Source organism: Halyomorpha halys, unplaced genomic scaffold (genome assembly GCF_000696795.3).
Source record: "Halyomorpha halys isolate HHAL.00 unplaced genomic scaffold, Hhal_1.1 Scaffold1055.1, whole genome shotgun sequence".
Classification (NCBI taxonomy): domain Eukaryota; kingdom Metazoa; phylum Arthropoda; class Insecta; order Hemiptera; family Pentatomidae; genus Halyomorpha; species Halyomorpha halys.
The window spans coordinates 275,109-294,050 of NW_027113385.1; the positions used below are offsets into that span (position 1 = coordinate 275,109).

Here is an 18,942-nt window from a genome sequence, read left to right on the forward strand (position 1 = left end):
ACTATACCTGCAAATAATTTATTTAATCCTTTTTCCTCCTGTTTTATTATAATTTTGTCCTAATTTGCTATATCCACCAAACAATTTCATTCGATGGTGTATGATTGGATTATTTATTAAAATATTTGCATAAAAAATCTTGCGTGGTCCGCGATTTTTACTTATCACTATATCTAGGGACGTAGGTCCCGAGCACCTTCGATTCTCACCTAGGGCAGTTAATATTTATTCTGCGGTGATTCCGAAAAATAAGCATCGTCACTTCCACGTGGTTAGTACGCGGCTGAAACTCTGGTAGTCGCCGGGGGTTGGCAAAAAGGACCAGGGGGTACACCTGCCTGACTATCTACCTCCCCACCAAATACCGATATCAATACCAAATGTGGCTGTATTTCCAGTTGAACTCACTTCTTTCATATATACTGGTAAGTTAAAGTAAAAACCAACCATTGTCATAACAACTATTGATACATGAAAACATTTATGAATTTATGGATTCAGTTTATTAATGCGTTTTTTATTATTCTCTATATACTTGTATGACTGTATATATTTAATATTAATTGTACAAAAATGTATTCAATTTACTTTCAACAGTGAATTCTAAATTTGTATAACTATTGTCATGCCCAGAAAGTTGCTTTCAAACTTAAAAAATTTTTAGTTTATTATAAAATAAACTTTAATATGATAATTAAAATATAATTAGCTTATAACCTGTCTATATATAAAGATATTGTTGACAAGGAATGATGGTTAAAATAATAACCATAATTAAATAAATAAAATTTAACCATAAAACTTAAATTAAATAAATAAAATTTAACTATAAAACTTTAATTATAGTAATAAACAAAATTAAAGTTATTTCAGAGGAAGCTATTAAATCACTGTCAGACTATTTCAGTAAGCATAAGTCTCACCAAATATTAAAAACCATTTGATTATAAGTTGATTTAATTTTATTATTTAATGTCTATTCACAGTAGTTAAGTCGAAAGATATAGTACAATGAATCGCTTTCAGGAAAAAAAAATGCAAAATTGATGATGTGTATTATGAAATAGCAACCGGTAAATCTAGTGGAAAAAAGTTGCTGAAGTATTCCAGACCGTTTGTTTGCTTAGTTCATCTTTTCTTTTTTTTTGTGCTGAAATACGCACCATCTGGGGAAGGTTATTTAGCCTCAGAGGATTTCAAAACAAGTGTTTCTATTGAGGAATTGGTAAGCGGATAGTTACTGTCAAAATAGATAAACCACCTCTCCTTAATTTAATTTAATTACATTAAAAATAGTATTTTATAGAGCAGTAAGTGAAAAAACAAAAATCGTCTTATAGCAGTATGTGATGCACCTATAGTGGAAAAAAAATCTATACTTCACTAACTATAATGCTGTGCTATACTAAGATTAGAAAACATTTTATATTCCATAGTATTGTAAATACGGATATTTACTGTATAAACAAATAAACTGATACTCCCCAATTTAATTCGGCACTACAATAGGTCATGCTATTCTTAAGCATTAGCATGCAAAGTTCATTTATTGAATAAGCTTAGCAATAGCTTGCAAAAAAAAACCTATTTGACTATTTTAGTATTTAAAAACTGCTAGTTGAAAATAAGTTATTCAATTATCTACAGTCAGGCTAATAAATTCTACGTAAATAAACCGGGATAAAAAAAACGTGATAATGGAATCAGCAATGACCGTTGAAATAAAATAAAGTAGAACAATAAGTATTTGTGGTTTACAAAATTCAAAAGGTGTACGTTTGAAACCCGGAAACATTTGTTATTTTACTATGATAAAATTATTGTTTTCGCTTCTACTACATTCAAAGTAATAACGCTTAGAATATTCAAAGCAATTTACATAGCTATTGTACTTTCTTCTGTTCTTGTTCAATCTGAAACAAGCACGCTCACTAAAAGGAATACAGTGCCTCGAGGGTTTTCTTATATGAAGACGGAGAAGAAGCGGTGTTCCCCTACAGCGTACAGGACCCATCTAACTCATCAGGCAATGCAAGGACAGCTGCATTTCTTCTATATACATATATTTATGTTATTTAACAATAATTTATGTTTTCTATTTATTAAAAAATTATCCTTTACAAATAATAAATGATTTTTTAAAAGTTTTTTATTGCTTTCATTCAATAGTTTTATTTCATTGAGTTAGACAGGGAGACAGCTTAAGTCTACTTTTGTTTATTTATCTTAATAAAATCCACAAAATCTGCAAGTGACGAACTGCCTAGACCAAAGATGGAATATGAAAACCGTTCTCATACAGAACATTTTATACGCGGATGGGAAGAGAAATTGCTCAGAATAGGGAAGGAAATGCACACATTCCAGAGTAAAGTGCTTGTTATGAAGAAAGGAGAACAGGAAGACGTCCAATTGCCCTGAAAGAGCGAGGTACTTGAGGTAGTTAAAGAATACACCTTCTTATGTACCGTAATTAATAGCTCGTGAAAATAGAAGCTGGAGTCTCGAATAGAATATCCAACGCTAATTAGGTCTGTTACTAGATTACAATTAGCATCATGAGTCACCGCATAGTAGATACGAAGAAGGTGCAAGTGTACATGTCCCTCTACCTGCCAACACTAACCTTCGACGGAGAAAACTGGACCATGTTGGATAGGCATACTAGTTGGATAACATCAGCACAAATGAGGTTACTACGCAAATCTACTGAGAATACAAGAAGAGATTATATTGGAAACGACAGTAAAAGAGAGCAGCTGGAAATCCACGAACTCAGAAAAGACGGCAGAACAAATGGTTTGGACATGTCTGCTGCATGAACAATCTATAAACATTCTATAAAGATATTGGAGGCCCGACCCTAAGGTAGGACGTCCATGTGGTCTTAGAGTAACATCAAGAATATATACGAAAGATCAGAGGTAAGTCCCTAAACCAAATGGAGCTGTTAAGCAGGGTCCGGAAGGAATTCTTCCACTGGATAGGAGACGCTACTAATGCCGTAAGATGAAGATAGAGAAGAATTATATTATTTAACAATTATTATGAAAGTATATCGTTAAGATTTGTTAATTTTTTTTAAATGTGACTTAACACTTACTTGGCAAAGGAAAAATTTAAATTCAGAATAAAGTGAAATAGTTTTTGATGTAGCACTTTAATTTGTAAACAAAATCTTTACTCTTCTTAAGAGGATACACGTACTTTTCAGGAAAGGAAAGGAAACGTCTAAGCTGTTTTAACTGAATTTTTAATACCTCAAATACCATATCACTCCTTCGAAATCATAATCACTTAACTGTAATTGAGTTACTCTTAAATCGCAAGACTTAAAAATGCATTTTTATTTTACGGTGAATGTATTTTCATACTTATATCATTGTTCAAAAATAACCATAAGCAAGTAATAATCTAAACATGATTTACAGTCATTTCATTGAATATGGAGAAGGTTGATCATGACATGAAAATAGAATAAATTGATTCAGAAATAAGTGTTTCATGGTTATAACAATAAAAAATAATTCAGCATATTTTATTTTGCTAAGGAAAATTGTTTTTACCAAAATTCACGCTATTGTCATATTGAAATAATCGTTCCATCTACGCTTCTTATCTTTGACAAACTATCAAAATTAAGTGAGAGAGGAACAATATATGTATTGTTACAGCGGCATAACATAGTCACTCCAACTAAGCACAGGTTATCTCGGGAATTATTGCTATTCCGGACCTAACTGCAATATTTCTGGTAATTATTCCTACGTTTTAGTAGACATTGTGCCGATATAGCCTCGTTTGAATATATTAAGCTCTATTAACTAACACACAGCCGTAGGAACGTTAATGGACCCAATTTACATAATAATACACTATTCACGGTTGGAACTTAGGAGGAGCTTTGAGATTGTTAAAATAATAATGCTAACATATGGCGCCCAATTAGCGACCATTCTGCGGAGTGATCCATATCCAGATCGTACTGCTTAGAAGATATTTTCAATATTTGAGTTTCCGAGAAGGACGATTCGATTTATAATATAAAATATATTGCTAAAATTGGGTCTTCTGTGTGTCATCTAAATATACCTCAGAAAGGCAGATGTTCTGTTTTTCTAAAACAGATGTTTTCGTTAAATAGTTTCCAAGATACACGTTTTTAAAAAACGTAAAAAAGATTTTATTTTAAGGAATCTGTATCTCAGAAATCAAAAGACATACAGATGTCTATTAGCAGTAAAATTAAAACTATTTTAATGTGCTATAAAGTAGTTTATGACTTTTATCTTTGTAGGAGTAGTAGCTTTATGTAATAAGTAAGATTTATGTAATATAATTCAACCAGTACTCGTGACAGACATCTCTGAGATACATTTTTTATAAATAAAACATTTGGTTCAAACAACAAGGAATCGAAATTTTTTGATTTTCTTTTGACAAAAATCACAAAAAACCTACTACTCCTACAAAGATAAACGTCAGAAACTAGTTCTTTAATTTTAGGGCAAATATACTTCTACGTCTTTTTATTTCTGAGATATTTTCGAATATAGATTTATATTCGATATAATAAATAATATAATATAGTCTAATGTAATCTATAATATACTATAGATTTCTTAATATATAAATTTACTAACTACTGATTTTTCAGTACATTTTTAATGAAAAGTTGCTTTTTATCTCATATAAATGTAAATAGATCTTTTAGGGCTCATATATTACCAAATTTACTTTTCTTTAAATGATGTTTTATTAGATTTTTAGTGGTTTTGGTAGTTTTAAGAATATAGAGCTCTGATGAAGAACCATTTTTTTTTTAAACGTTTAGCAACAGCTACCATTTTTTATTCTAACTATACATCGTATACTCATTAATTGTAACCAATAACTACACATAGTTTTGATTTAATAATATACAATTTGGTTGCAGTAACTGACTTTCATCTACTCTTGGCTTTTGGGCAACAGTTTGTAAAGTTATGTAGCGGATATTCATCAATAGTGAATCGATTCAGCACGTTTTAACTTAGGTATAATTTTCCCCGTCCAAAAATGGTTGTTGATCATTTATTTTTAAAAATTAATCCCTGTAGTCTTTATTAAAAAACAAGATTTTCTTTATTAAATTTTTGAAAGCCTTTCAATTAGTTTTTTTTAAATATATCAAATGTAAAGAATATCTGCACCCGAATCCTGAACCACTCAACTACATTTTGTTTGCACTGTGGTCTTAAATTTTATAGAATACTTGGTAAAAAACACCAATAAAAGTACCTTTTTATGTTAAAAACTTCCAGCAGGTAAAAGAATATTAAATTACAAGACCCGATGAAAATTTAATTCTATAAAGTAATGTAGGTAGAATTTACCTTCACGATATGTATTTTATTGGACAAACCATAAAACGGCTATAAATTTTCTTTCTTGAAAAAAACTAGAGCCAATTTTTTAAAAATTAATTCAATTCGCTAAAACAAAATTGTGATTATTATTTATTTAGGTACCTAGTATTGAAATTAAAACTAATGAATGACTATATATTTTGTTTAGCCTTTGTAAATGTTAGCTGACCAAGATACATTCTGTGTATCTTGGGTAATATTGAATATAAAATCACACCATGCGGTGAATGCTTATAAAAGCTGGAACAATCTAATATAACATAACAGCCTAAGCCTCCCGAGATCACTGGCTCACGTAGCTCTAGGGTGGGGGCTATTTTCATAAATTAGCCCCTGGAAATCCAGTGGAAAATGGTCTGCTCGGCTGGAACAAGGATAACCACTTCATCCCCTGGCATAGCCCGGTAGTTAAAACTTTTTCCCTTGAACCCTGTCTTCCCCGATTTAGTGATCTCCCAGGGCTATCCCCTCCTTACCTAAGCTATCCGGCGAAATTATGATGGATAGCTAACTTATCTCCCCTCATAACCATGAACACCGTGTGAGGGGGAAGAGACAAAGTATTCAAAAGACATGCAAAAACCGTTGGGTAATTTATATTATAATGTAGTATAACCGAAGTATAGTAACTAATAGTTAATTTATATTTCTTAGACCTAATGTTGATATGCAATTAATATATAAAAGCCATCCATAGAAAGTATTGACGTCAATGAATACATATATTTCGTTGTATAGTAAAATAAAAATTTTAACAAGTAATAAAATCTGAAATAGAAATAACTTAAGAAACAAGTAGGAATGAATTGATAATAAAATTCCTAGTCCTTATAGTTTGTACAACTTTTGTTTTTTTAAATAAAATAATTCAAAGGACTTTTGTTTTATCATTTAAAAAAATAAAACTGCAATCAATGAAAGACACACAAATTAATCGCTTCCCTCTCCTATAAATTTGAGGTTAGGTTTTCAAACCAGGTAAAATCCAAAATCGAATTTTAAAAAAATCAACTATTTGCCATCCATGATTTCTTCCCGAAACTAATGTGACAATGTTTTTCTGTTCAGAATTAAAGTTGCAGGTAATCAAACTATGGTGATCAGAGGCTTCATACATTGAAATCCTATCTCAATTATTTAGAGATACAGGAAAAATATAAAGTGTTTTAGAATAAATACCAGGAGAATCTTAATAAATATATACAAATATGTTTTTCTCAATCCTATTTAAGCTCTCTATACTACTCTTTAATACTTCCCTTCTCCAGTGGTCCACAAAATATGTTCAATCCATAACACAAATTCAAAGTAAATTATGAAGAATTATCAATAAAACGAAATATATAAAGAGATCAGAAATAAAAAAGTCACATCACTGAAACAATTAAATTGTGTTTACAAAACACAAAAACTGTACATCTCCTGGAAATTCTAAAAATTGGGTATCTTTCCAAGTTAGTAAAATATGTTTTCTTGACTAAAAAAAAAAATTTACTATTTCAATAACCATCAGAAGTTACACCTAACGAACTGTATTGAACACAAATGAAACTGATACAATTATTTGTATACGTGAAATATAAAAAAAAAAAATATATTTTTTCCTTAAATTTGTTCACATAATTATTTTTAATTGTAAAATTTATTTATAAAATTAAATTTTAACCTCTGTTTTAGTAAAAGATATATTTTATCAATAATTATGGAGAAAGTTTGATTTTAATAAAGGTATCGTTTTTTAGTAGTATATAAAAAGTTTTTAAATTAATGTTAGCGAACAAATAAAATTGAATTTTACACTTATAGACCCAGTTCGAAATATGAATATAACCGGAAAATAAACAGTTATGTGACTTTATACGAACTCCATGTAAAATTGACTGGAGAAACAACTTTGTAATGGATAACGGTCCATTCAACAATTTATTACCTCAGCTTTGATAAATATTAGATCAGTGTCTCTGGTGGAAACCGCCTTTGTGTAAACTATCAACCTCATCGAGTAGAGTATCTCGTAGATCGCGACCAGAAAATAATTGCGACCGAATCTACTTCCTTCTCCTTAGACAGTGTAGTGTCAACAGAAAATCTATATCATTTCAAATTCGAACCTTCAAAATAGGGGAAAGATCTGCCCAATGTCATAATATTATTTCGGAATGTCTTCCTACAGAAATTAATGCAAAAAACAAGACCTACATGGTATAGAATTATAGAAATGAGGATCCGAGTGTATCGGGTTTCAGAAATTCAATCCTAACAGATAACAACCCAAATTTAAGATCAATTAAAATATCTACAGAAGACAGCACGAAATAAGGTGGATTGGACTTGGCGACACAACCTTCAAACCTTGGTGCAAAGTGGACCGCATGACAGATAGATATAATAAGGAAAAAAGGAATGAAAACAAATGTATAGAAGAAAAAATTATAAAAGAATAAAAAAAATCTTGTATTAATATAACACATTATAAATTTACTATACAATGCCTAGAGAGAGAGAAATGCTTTATTCATTCATGATGCTCAAATACATCGGGTTGCTACATTACACAACATACTAATCAATCCGTGATCGGACATATATAAATTACATATTTTAACATAATATAATAAAAAAGAATGAAAACTTTTTTTTTCCACAGTTTTCTTTTACAATCAATTCCAGTCTACACACTTAATACAAATATTTCAATTTATTCCTTTTTTTCTTTCGCTTTCTTGTCCCTTCCATTTCACAATTTTTATTTAATTTTTATCGACAAATTTTCTCCTGAATGACCCGCTAAACAAATTCACCATTAGATAGCAATGTGAGATCTAACCAGAGAAATACTAGTCACAGCAGTAGATCAGTTTACAGTAAAACTAATATAATAACAAATAATTACATTTTACCAAAACAAAACTAATACAAAGATTTAAGTAATAAGGAAAATATAATAAGAAGTTGGTTAAAAGAAATACTTGTTTGGATAAATAAGTAAAAAAATAATAAAATAATTTAATGAATAAATAAGTTTTTTTTTTAATAATTTATTTATTGTTGTTTATATATACAACAAGTAAATTTGCTGTAGGTGACATAGTGACATGATACAAACATGTGGAGAATCTACCCACTGATAGAACTCCAATAACATTTCTAGAGGTGAAGATCTCAAGGCCATCGATAAATAAGTTAAAACACACAAATCGATAGGTTCATCTACTAAAATAAATAAATAAAACAACGAATAATCCAGAGCTAATTCCCATGCAGGTGATGATTTATGATCCCCGGGGAGTCCAAAATTAATATTTTCCGCCAAGATCGCAATATCCCCAATGCTAACTCCCAGTCCTTCTAAGAAGCTCCATGTTTTTCAAATTAAATTAGTTGAATTTTCAAAAAATTATCCAACTGCGTAAACGTATGCTGTATATATGCAACCCGGAACAGTTGGGCACAACAATTTTTTTTAATAAAGCTTTTTTCTCTTATTTGTTTTCCAAAAACATGCATAGATTTGAGTGCACAGATTTAAGAAGATTTGCACTTGCTAAGATCTCGAATTGAAATCAGATATACGATTTAGCTGGCTCAAGTGGTGGCATTAACGTCAATAGTAATCAAGTTGTCAGGATTAACCTCACAGCTAATGCTAGTCTGTTAGTCCCAGCCTCGGATCTGACATTGAGGACTTGAGATAGGTTAATTACTATCTGATGTGGTTATCAATTAGTCTTGTTTGCTTTATCAACGTTTATATGATTGTATTATATACGAATATTCAGTGAATATACCTACTTTAAAATGAATCATTATTCATTAATACAATAAAATAAGAAGAAGTGTTATAGAAGATGAGTATATAAAAATATATTCGTAAGTCAGTAATCATAACTTTTCCAAAAAGCGAGAAATTGATCAACCTATTGTTATAAAATATACGTGAGATTCAACTGAAATTCAAATTGAATAATTATCAATGGTATTATAGAGACATTAATTTGCTATTTTATATAGTATGTTTAAGTTTTTAAGAGCTCAAACTTAAAATATAAATTAAAGATCAACAAAACAAGAAAAATGTTTTTCAAAATTAAGCATTTATACGGTATTTGTTTCTCTTATTTCGGGATCCTTGATTTATATCTTCAGTTTTGACACAATGCATCACAAACACATAACATCTATTGAAGAATGGTGTAAAAACTGGAGAATCAAAATAAATCCTGACAAATCCCACCAGATCACCTTTACTCTCCGTCGTAAACCTCTGCCTAAGAGACTTACTTGGAATCCACACACAAGACTGAAACGACAAGAAACTGCTCGTAGATTCCGATTGCTACAACACTTACTTGACAAACGCTCTAAATTTCCCATTCACTACAAAAAATTAGTATACACTACGATAATCAGACCAATTTGGACATATGGAATTGAGCTCTGGGGCTCCACCAAACCATCAAATTCTTCCCGCATCCAATCGTTACAATCCAAAATCCTTACGTAAAATCATTGATGCTCCTTATTACGTTACAAATAAACTCATTCACAAAGACCTTAACATCCCTTCGTTGCAGATTTGACCCAAAAGAGATATGCGTCTTTTCATTCCAAACTCCTTAACCATCCTAACCCATTAATTCTTAATCTTTCATCCTTAACAATCCCTGATAATCCTCCGAGGCGTCTGAAAAGAAGATGGCCACGGGACCTTCTAATTTAAATTAATGTTTGAAGTACCACCAATGAGTGGTCCCTTCCCAAGATTTTCAAGTGTATATGAAACACACAACATATTTACCTATTGTATTATTTTGTACAGTTGTAAATTACATTAAATAAATAACAAAGTTTTGACAACTATGAAACATCCTATACGTTTTTATATAATAGTTTAAAAGCTGTATTTATTATTATCTCCAAAAATCTCACTTTTTGTGAGATTTAATTTTGTGAAAAGTAGTTAAATGATTGCAATGTAAATTATCCATTTGTATTATTGTTTTCATTAATAAGACTTCTAGTAAATAAACAATGTATGGTAATTAATTTTTATATCGTTCATTATCGAAAAATACGTCCTTTTTACAGAAATGTAGGGTTATAAAAAAAAATAACTTCAGTGTTAAGACGCTGCATGACGCTTAAAAGCTTCGAAAACACGGCATATTGAAAGCGGAAATCCCTAAAAGCATAGAGCGCCAACGGATAAACGACACCAGCGTTGTGGAGCAATTAATATGGCCTACACCTCATCTTTCTCATCTGTCATACGTCGTAAGTCATCGGGTTTACGTTAATATACTGTTCATGTTGTCTAATTGTTACCAGGCTAGGATCAACTTACAGAAATCCTCAGTGGTGAAACAATTACCAATAAATTAAAAACATTTATATATGTATTTAAGAGATGGAAAGCCCCCCGAAATAAACAACCATTTGGAGCAGTTCAAAGATATTAGAACTAATCCAGAAAATATGGTAGGATGAGACAATACCAGAGTCCTCAGTCACTGGCCTAATCTGTCATTTCCTAATGATACTCTTTCCAGTAGCCTAAAAGATAACTAGTAATACCGTGCTGAATTGTATATCACGGTATAAAAACCATAAGCAGCCACCAAATGGAGTTCAAGAGAGGAAAGAGCTTCGCTTGACCAGATCCCTATCCTAAAACAGATACTTCAAAAACGATTGGAAGTAGATCAGCTTGTGCACATCCCTTATTTTTAGATTTTAAAGCAGCCTACGACTACGTTGATATAAATTTTCTTTAAAGATCATGACTGAGCAGGGGAAGTTGGTAAGATTGACATATCTAAATGGAGAGTTCTAATCCAAGGTGAAGTCAGGAGAGGTTTGAGCCAGGGAGATGGACTCTCACCTACTGTTCAATTTAGCCGACTTACTTAAAGAATATTAAAATTATGAAAGAGTGAAGAAAAGAATAATAATATATAAATGAAATTCTCGAAGGTTCATATATCTAAAAATGAAAATTATTTAATATTAATGTTGTTATCTTCTACTAGTATATCTACTATCAACATTTACACATCAATAAATTATATATAATGAGCAGTCCTCCTCGAATCGTCAAAATATTTAAAATGATTATTGAAAATTTAAAGGAGTAAGTGTTTGAGGGTGGTTGTCTAAAAATTAAAAACTATATAAGATTGTACAATAAAATAATTTTAGAAAACAATATTTACAAATTATGAAGAAAAAATTAAGCTTTTAAAAACTATCCTAAAAATGTGCAACAGTGGTATACAGGCAAACCTGGTCAAAAGGAGAAGTGGGTATTAAGTAAAGGTCACGGAAAAAGAAAATACCCACTTGAGAAAAACGCTGTACTAAGGAGCTTAAATGAAGAAACATTTACCAAGGAGGTAAGTACCTCTCAATACAAACCTGGAGTAATTGTCTATATTGTTAACACTTGTCTTTGATTGTAATGATCGTTAAAAAATGGTTTAGAATTTTCAAGACTTATTATTTTAATAAGGTCTTGTTAACGTTATTGTTTACATCTATTTGCAAATTTCAGTTGTTAAGGAACAATTAAATAATTGCAGCATCGAAAAAATATTTATTCTATAATAATAGTAGCGTTTGTGTAAATAATAATTAACGAGAATTTTTTTTATATTATAAGCATCAATATGCGATATAATAGATGTAAAAATTAAAATGTTTTTATTTATTGGCATTTCAAACATTTTTGTCCACTGTAATAAATATTCAAAATTCATTACGTTATCTTTAGTAACAAGTCGCAAATGTTTAATACCTATACATCCGAATATGGGCTGCATGCCATCATTTTACAATAATTTGCTTTATTTGCAATAAATATCATATCATGAATTTATTTTATTGCAGTATCAAAAACAAGCATACAGCAATCAAGCTGATAAATAAATAAAATACAAACATACTTATTCATTATCTGATGACCTATAATTAATAGTAATTACCCTCTTTCACATTAATTAAGTCGTTTCCCATGAAAAAAGAAAAATCGTTGAATCTTTAAGTAGCTATTACTTTAGAAACTTCCACTTGTGAAGATAAAGTCGGTGAAAGGTTTAGAATTTTCGGCGCGAGGAGCCTCATTTCCACCTAAGTTACATAATAAAAGTTGAAATAACTTTCCTTTTTTACCTAACATGGTAATTTCAGCCCATAATTTTCACCTCTTTCAGTAATTTCACTCTAATTGTTCCCCATTTTAGCGCAGCTTCCTTTTTACACTTCCCCTTTCTTACTCTCTTTATATCCTTTCGTTCCATGATTTTTTTTAGAACTATGATAACTAAGAAAAGTTCAATTTAAACTATAATAAATTTCTTTATTCAAACGGTAACATTATTTTCTGTGAAATATATATTCACCTGCAGACAATTATAAATAAAAAGTTTACTATTATAATAAAAAGTAAAAAACAAATAATTAACTTCTATCGGTACAGGTATTGTTTGGCCTATCTAAAATGTTCGCACAGCATTAATTGTTACGTGTTTCCTCGTATTCAGTTCGGTGTTATTTGATGTTCTGATAATCCTGATGGCCAGGAAGGCTATATATATTAATGATAATTTTATGCATCGTTTGTTGTGATTTATATATCGTGGGTTTGTTTCAATGTATGATTACTTTTTTAATTATTTTTTTTTATTGATATTACATTCTGCTACAGATTTGGGCAATGAGTAATAGTGATAATTAATGATTGTACACTTTCATACAAAAAATAAATAAATAAAAAATAATAATATGTAAAACAAAATAAGTAAAAAAAAAATAAAAATATAAATATAAAAATAAATAAAATCTCTATTTTCATATAAGAAGAAAAATAAATAAATGAAATATAATCAAACTAAGTAAAATAAATTATATAAACTAAGGTTCCACCAGCCCACTCTATCCCCTACGCATGAGGGGTAGAGTAAGCATCTTCGAGATCCCAGCGCAGCCTTCTCACTGTGTCACTGGTAATGAGCCCGTGAAGGCTGAGTAAGTGCGCTAAAATTACTTATTTAAAATTAATTATATTTAGCTACATTTTTACATGAAATAATCATTATTTTTGAACTGTTGATTTCGAAATATAATTCTTTAATTTATGTTTTGTTTTTTTAACTTATATTTTATTAGAGACAATAATACAATCTACCAAAATCAGATACTATGAGTATTAGAGAAGTAGATATACTGTAGCATTCTTTTTAAACAGGTATGATAAAGAAAAAATAAAATAAATAGAGTAAAATATACTGTCATAAAATAAATAATAATAATAATAAAAATAAATTAAAAGATGAATTATAAAATGAAATGAAATTTTAGGAAGATAAATAATAGTGAAATAAGTAAAGAACTGGTGTTCTTATAATATTATAGTTAATAAATCAAAAAGAAAACAAAATAAATCATCTGGAACGTAATCATACCTATATATGAAGATTCTTATTCAGCCCAGGAATCCCCGAACCAACCCCCGTCATCCACTTGTGAATACCAATGCACGACTTCAGGATCCCAGCGTTTCTCTACCAGCCACAAAACTGGTATGATTTATGGTACTAAATGTTCTTCAAAAAGTGCCTAGGTTTACTTAATGTGCCTTGCGTAATTGAACTAGTAAAATAATATATCACCCATATCCTGATAATGAATTACCATGTATAACTCAATATAAATCTTATTTTTCAAAAAAACATCTCAGAAGATAAGAACATAGCTATGGAATGAATAGAAGCACCCCGACCCATCATCTATTTAACAAAGCTGAGTGGTGAAAGGGGTACAGAAGATTTATGATTGAATATTCAAGAACCCTCTAGTACTTACTGACAGGAACTTTGACGATATTGAGCATCAAGAAATAGAGTAATATTCACAATGATTGAAATGCCATATCTACTTGAAAACATTGTATGACATATAATACTTTGCAGTAAAAAAAAAAAGTATCATTAGATAACCCAGTCCTTCTCTATAACTCAACAGGCTTCACAGCTAGGTGTAGAATGTAGAATTCCAAAACACACCCATATGAAAAAGTCTTACCTATTTAAACATAAAGAGATATTAAGTAACTTAACCCAGTTTGGTTTGTTACGATATGTAAGAGCAACTATATAATTATTCTCTGATTTTTTTTTTCAAATTCTCACCAAGATATTAAAATAAAATTTAATTATCTATCTTGCGTTGGTAGTTTAAGTTTTTTTCTATATTTTTATTGTGCAATATTACATTTTGTCATGTATTTACAGTCCCTGGAATTAGGATTCAGAGGAGATTCACGCTATATTTACTACAGATAAATGAAATTAAAACAAAATAAGAAATAAAGAAAAAAATTAAACCTAAAGTAAAATAACATTTCATATCTATAAATAAATAAATAAAGGATCAATATTCATAAAAAAAAGGTTAAACTAAGCTACTTAATATAAAGGAAAAGATCTTCAAATAGGCAATAAAACCTGGGGTAATATGCAGTAAAAATATTACCCTAGTCATACAGCTGAATTATTTTAAGATCCGATTCATTGTCAAGAATCTATTGTAACAATAAAAGTTATGCTCCACTCAAGTTTATGTGTATATAATTATTTATTGTTTTAAATTTCAAGGAAAATTTTGTGGTAGTTATAATAAAATATATTAGTGGAAATATCAATAAATATAAATATTAAAATTTTTACTAATACTTTTTAAGCACCCTATTACGTTTCCAACAGATCACTATACCATGATGAAGTCCCTTTTGTACTTGACTTCATACCAACCAAATCCTCAAAATTCCATATAAACCTTTCTAACCATCCTTATCCTTTGGTTCAACCTTTATCTAGTTCCACTCATCCCTACAATCCACCTCGAAGGTTGAAACGGCAATGGCCAAGAGACTTATTGTAAAATAAAAATGTACAATTGGAGTTTCCCCAATGGTCAGATTCTCCACTCAAGTTGAGTGTTTGCGGCTTTGGCGCGCTTGCTCAGCCTGCACTGGCTCGTTACCAGTGATGCGGCGAGAGGGATGCGCTGGGAACTTACGAGCTCTGCTCTACCACTCACACGTGGGGGATAGAGTGGGCTCAGGAATCCTCAGGTCGATTATGTAAATATTGTACATTAGAGTGTAAATGTGACTAGAGATTCTTTTATTTTTGTCATTATGTTATTTTACTTATTTATTTTTTTATGCACATAGTTTGATTATGTTCATTTTCTTTATCCTTCTGTTTGTAAATATTTTAAGAGATATTTTATTTATTTTTATGTACTTTTATTCATTTATTTATTTATTTATTTTTCATTCTTATTTTATTTTATTTTCGTAAGAATGTGATCATTGATCACTAGTACCTATTGCCCACAACGGTGAGGCAGATTGTAATATATATCAATAAATAAAGTTTTAAATTTTCAAAATATGTATATATATATATATTTTTTTTTTAAAGCATTATAAATGTTGACTCATCAATATTTTTTTTTTACATATACAACTCAAAGTAATGATCTTAGGACTTACCTTGTCTTTGGGGAACCATGTATTTTATCGCAACCACTTTTCCACAAAATGTTTTTTAGAATAAATAGTTTCAAGTTACTTAGAAGATGGTAAACTAGTTCATCATAATTAAGAATTAATAATCATTAACCGTAAATTGGTAAAGGAAATTCAACAGTTACAAATAAAAACATAACATTTTAGGAATAAGGAAACCCTAAAATATGTAATTTAATAAGAACGCAAATAATTTTAAAAAATCATTTTCACATAATTTTACTTTTGCACTTTGAGGATTTCTTTATCGCCTATTACTTGAATAGAATTATTAATTTGGGACTGGAATCAATTTTTCTGTATTGTTATTTAATTTAACTGAAACCACCTACAACATGTTTTATGCCTTCTTTTTATATATTCAATTCAGAAAATACATATATAACTAATATCACGTAGACAATTCTTCAATATTTTACGTGACTGAGCGAGAGATAGACCGATTTTTGTTAAAATTTTTTTCTAGATTGTGACTTTTTGTGTAGTCGAGAGAGAAAACGTTTCCCATCTTATTGATCGATAGTTATTTGTCCAGATAAATTTCGTGTTATTAGCTCAGTAATTGCAAATATTATAAAATTAATTATTCTTGGCAATTAAATAATTAATTACAGCTAAATTAAATTGTGCGAAGATGGAATTGGCCGCTTTCAATTAGAAAACCTTTATAGGCTTTAACTCTTTGTGCTCTCTGTAGTTGAACTAATTGCATACCTTATATTATTTAATTCTCCTCCCTCTCTTTCTCTTATTCATCACAATCCTATAAAGTTTTAATTATCTTTGTTTTATTACTTTTTTTAATGCTCAAAACATAATCAAATTATTATTCGCCACTTGAGCAGAAAGTCAATTGTATTTGTAGCCTTTTTTTAGGTCTATATCTAAGATCTTTTTTTTTTATTTATATTTCATTTATTGACGTTCCGTAGATTGAATCCCAACTTCACAACTTGAAAAGAACAATTGTACAATAAATTATTGTAGTAAACTAATATTAAAAATAATGGAAATTAAAACACATTTTATATTACTAAAAAGTAGAAAGTTTTTAATAAAATATCCTGTATTTACAAGGCTTGACTCCTCATAGTCGATGTTTTTTTTTTTGTTTTTTTACGAGTACCTTATAATATTTGAAGTACTATGGAAATAGTATGTCTAAACTCAATATTAATATTTACCAACCATATTATATTAAAAAAAAAAAAAATCTTGAAGAGTTATACAAAAGTTATCCGCTCTCCTATTCATACAATGGAAGGATAGATAAAACCAAGTAGATAAAAAAGTAAAATGATTTTCGTTTGGCATTTACTAAAAAAGGTCCAGGATCGAAGGAATGCATCGCAAGCATCACAGAACGCCCATTATAAACAGCTGACCCAGGGAATAGATCCGAAAGGAAGGAAGGTCGCTTTCATTAATCGAATCTACGACGATGACATCGATTTCCTCTCCAGCTCCAGAAGCTGGAGGTAATGGAATGAGAAAAGTCCAGGGTTCCTCCTGAGGGCGTTATTGCCCAGGGCACACCTGTGTAACCATAAGCTAACTCATTCCCAGCTGGGTAACTGCAAGTGTTCTACCTTTGTACCTATTTACTCAATTAAACCCATATTTCCTTTTTATTGAACATCCCAAATTGAATTTTATATTTTTCCTTGCTATTGTTATGAACTTTATTAAATTTTAACGGAACAACTTGATTGAAGAGTAGTATTATAACAATCTTTAATAATTCTTACTAAGATCAAACGTTTATCAAACCATCTGATAATTATGTTTTAAATCTTCCTTAAAAAAAAAAATCCTTCGTAAAATCCTTAATGCTCCTTACTTTGTCACAAATCAAGTCATCCATCAGGACCTCAATATTCCATATGTTACCGATTTGGCCAGAACCAGATACCGTTCCTTCCATAATAAACTTCTCAACCACCCAAATCCACTTGTTTCTAACCTGGCTTCTCCTTAATTACCTAATAATCCTCCTAGACGTCTGAAAAGAAGATGGCCTCGAGATCTTCTCCTCTAGAAATGTTATTGGAGTTCTATCAGTGGGTAGATTCTCCACATGTTTTTATCATGTCACTATGTCACCTACAGCACATTTACTTGTTGTATATATGTGTATACAGTTGTAAATATCAATAAATAAATTATTAAAAAAAAAAAAAATCTTCCAATAGGGCCTGGAAGTTACAAATGGGTCGTATATATATATATGTACATATAGTTATGTACTATTTTTGTACATTCCGGATTTAGTTTGCCTTTTTTTTTTTTAATTATTTACTTATTTTCATATTTTTTTTTTCTTTTCAATATGTATAGATTGTATGAATGTATACTTACAACCCTAATACGCCTTGCGAATGGCAGTTTGTATTATTTTTTAATAAAAAAAAAAAAAAAGAATAAGAAATAAATGCTGAGTGAGTGTTAAAATAACGGAACTCCATCAACCCTAAACGTTGTATAATGAAATTTTTTCTTTGTTGTTTGTTTCCAGAAAAATTTGACATAATACTAAATTAATAATGTATACTAACAATTATAATGTTTAAGTCAGGGAGCGCTGGGGCACTGTGGTAATGCACATACTAACTCCGAGGACCTGGTTTCAAATTCAGCTGGGCAGATAATTATTTTCTGTTACACTGTAGATGAGTGAGTCAACCCTGTAGGTCATGAAAACCTCCTGAGATCTACCCAATCTAGCGGCCGAGCGTGATTCTGAACAAATCACCTCCTTACACAACCGTTGGTCTAGTAACAGTACTACATCCCTGACCCTTCATAGGTTGTAGTGGTATAGATTGAAAAAATGTATAATTCATTATCTACTTCGTCAAGCATTCATTAACTACTATAATCCTTTATTACAATTTTATTTGTTTAAACCCTATTTAAAATGTTTTATAAGATACTTGGTAAACA

General features: G+C 30.0%; 1 protein-coding gene across 1 annotated transcript in view; it reads left to right on the forward strand.

The window, feature by feature from the left end:
• LOC136796632 (vasorin-like) overlaps positions 1-18,942 on the forward strand; it is a gene marked incomplete at its 3' end in the record, with an annotated part of 267,771 nt that overhangs the window by 96,027 nt on the left and 152,802 nt on the right. The gene's annotated exons all lie outside the window — the stretch shown is intronic.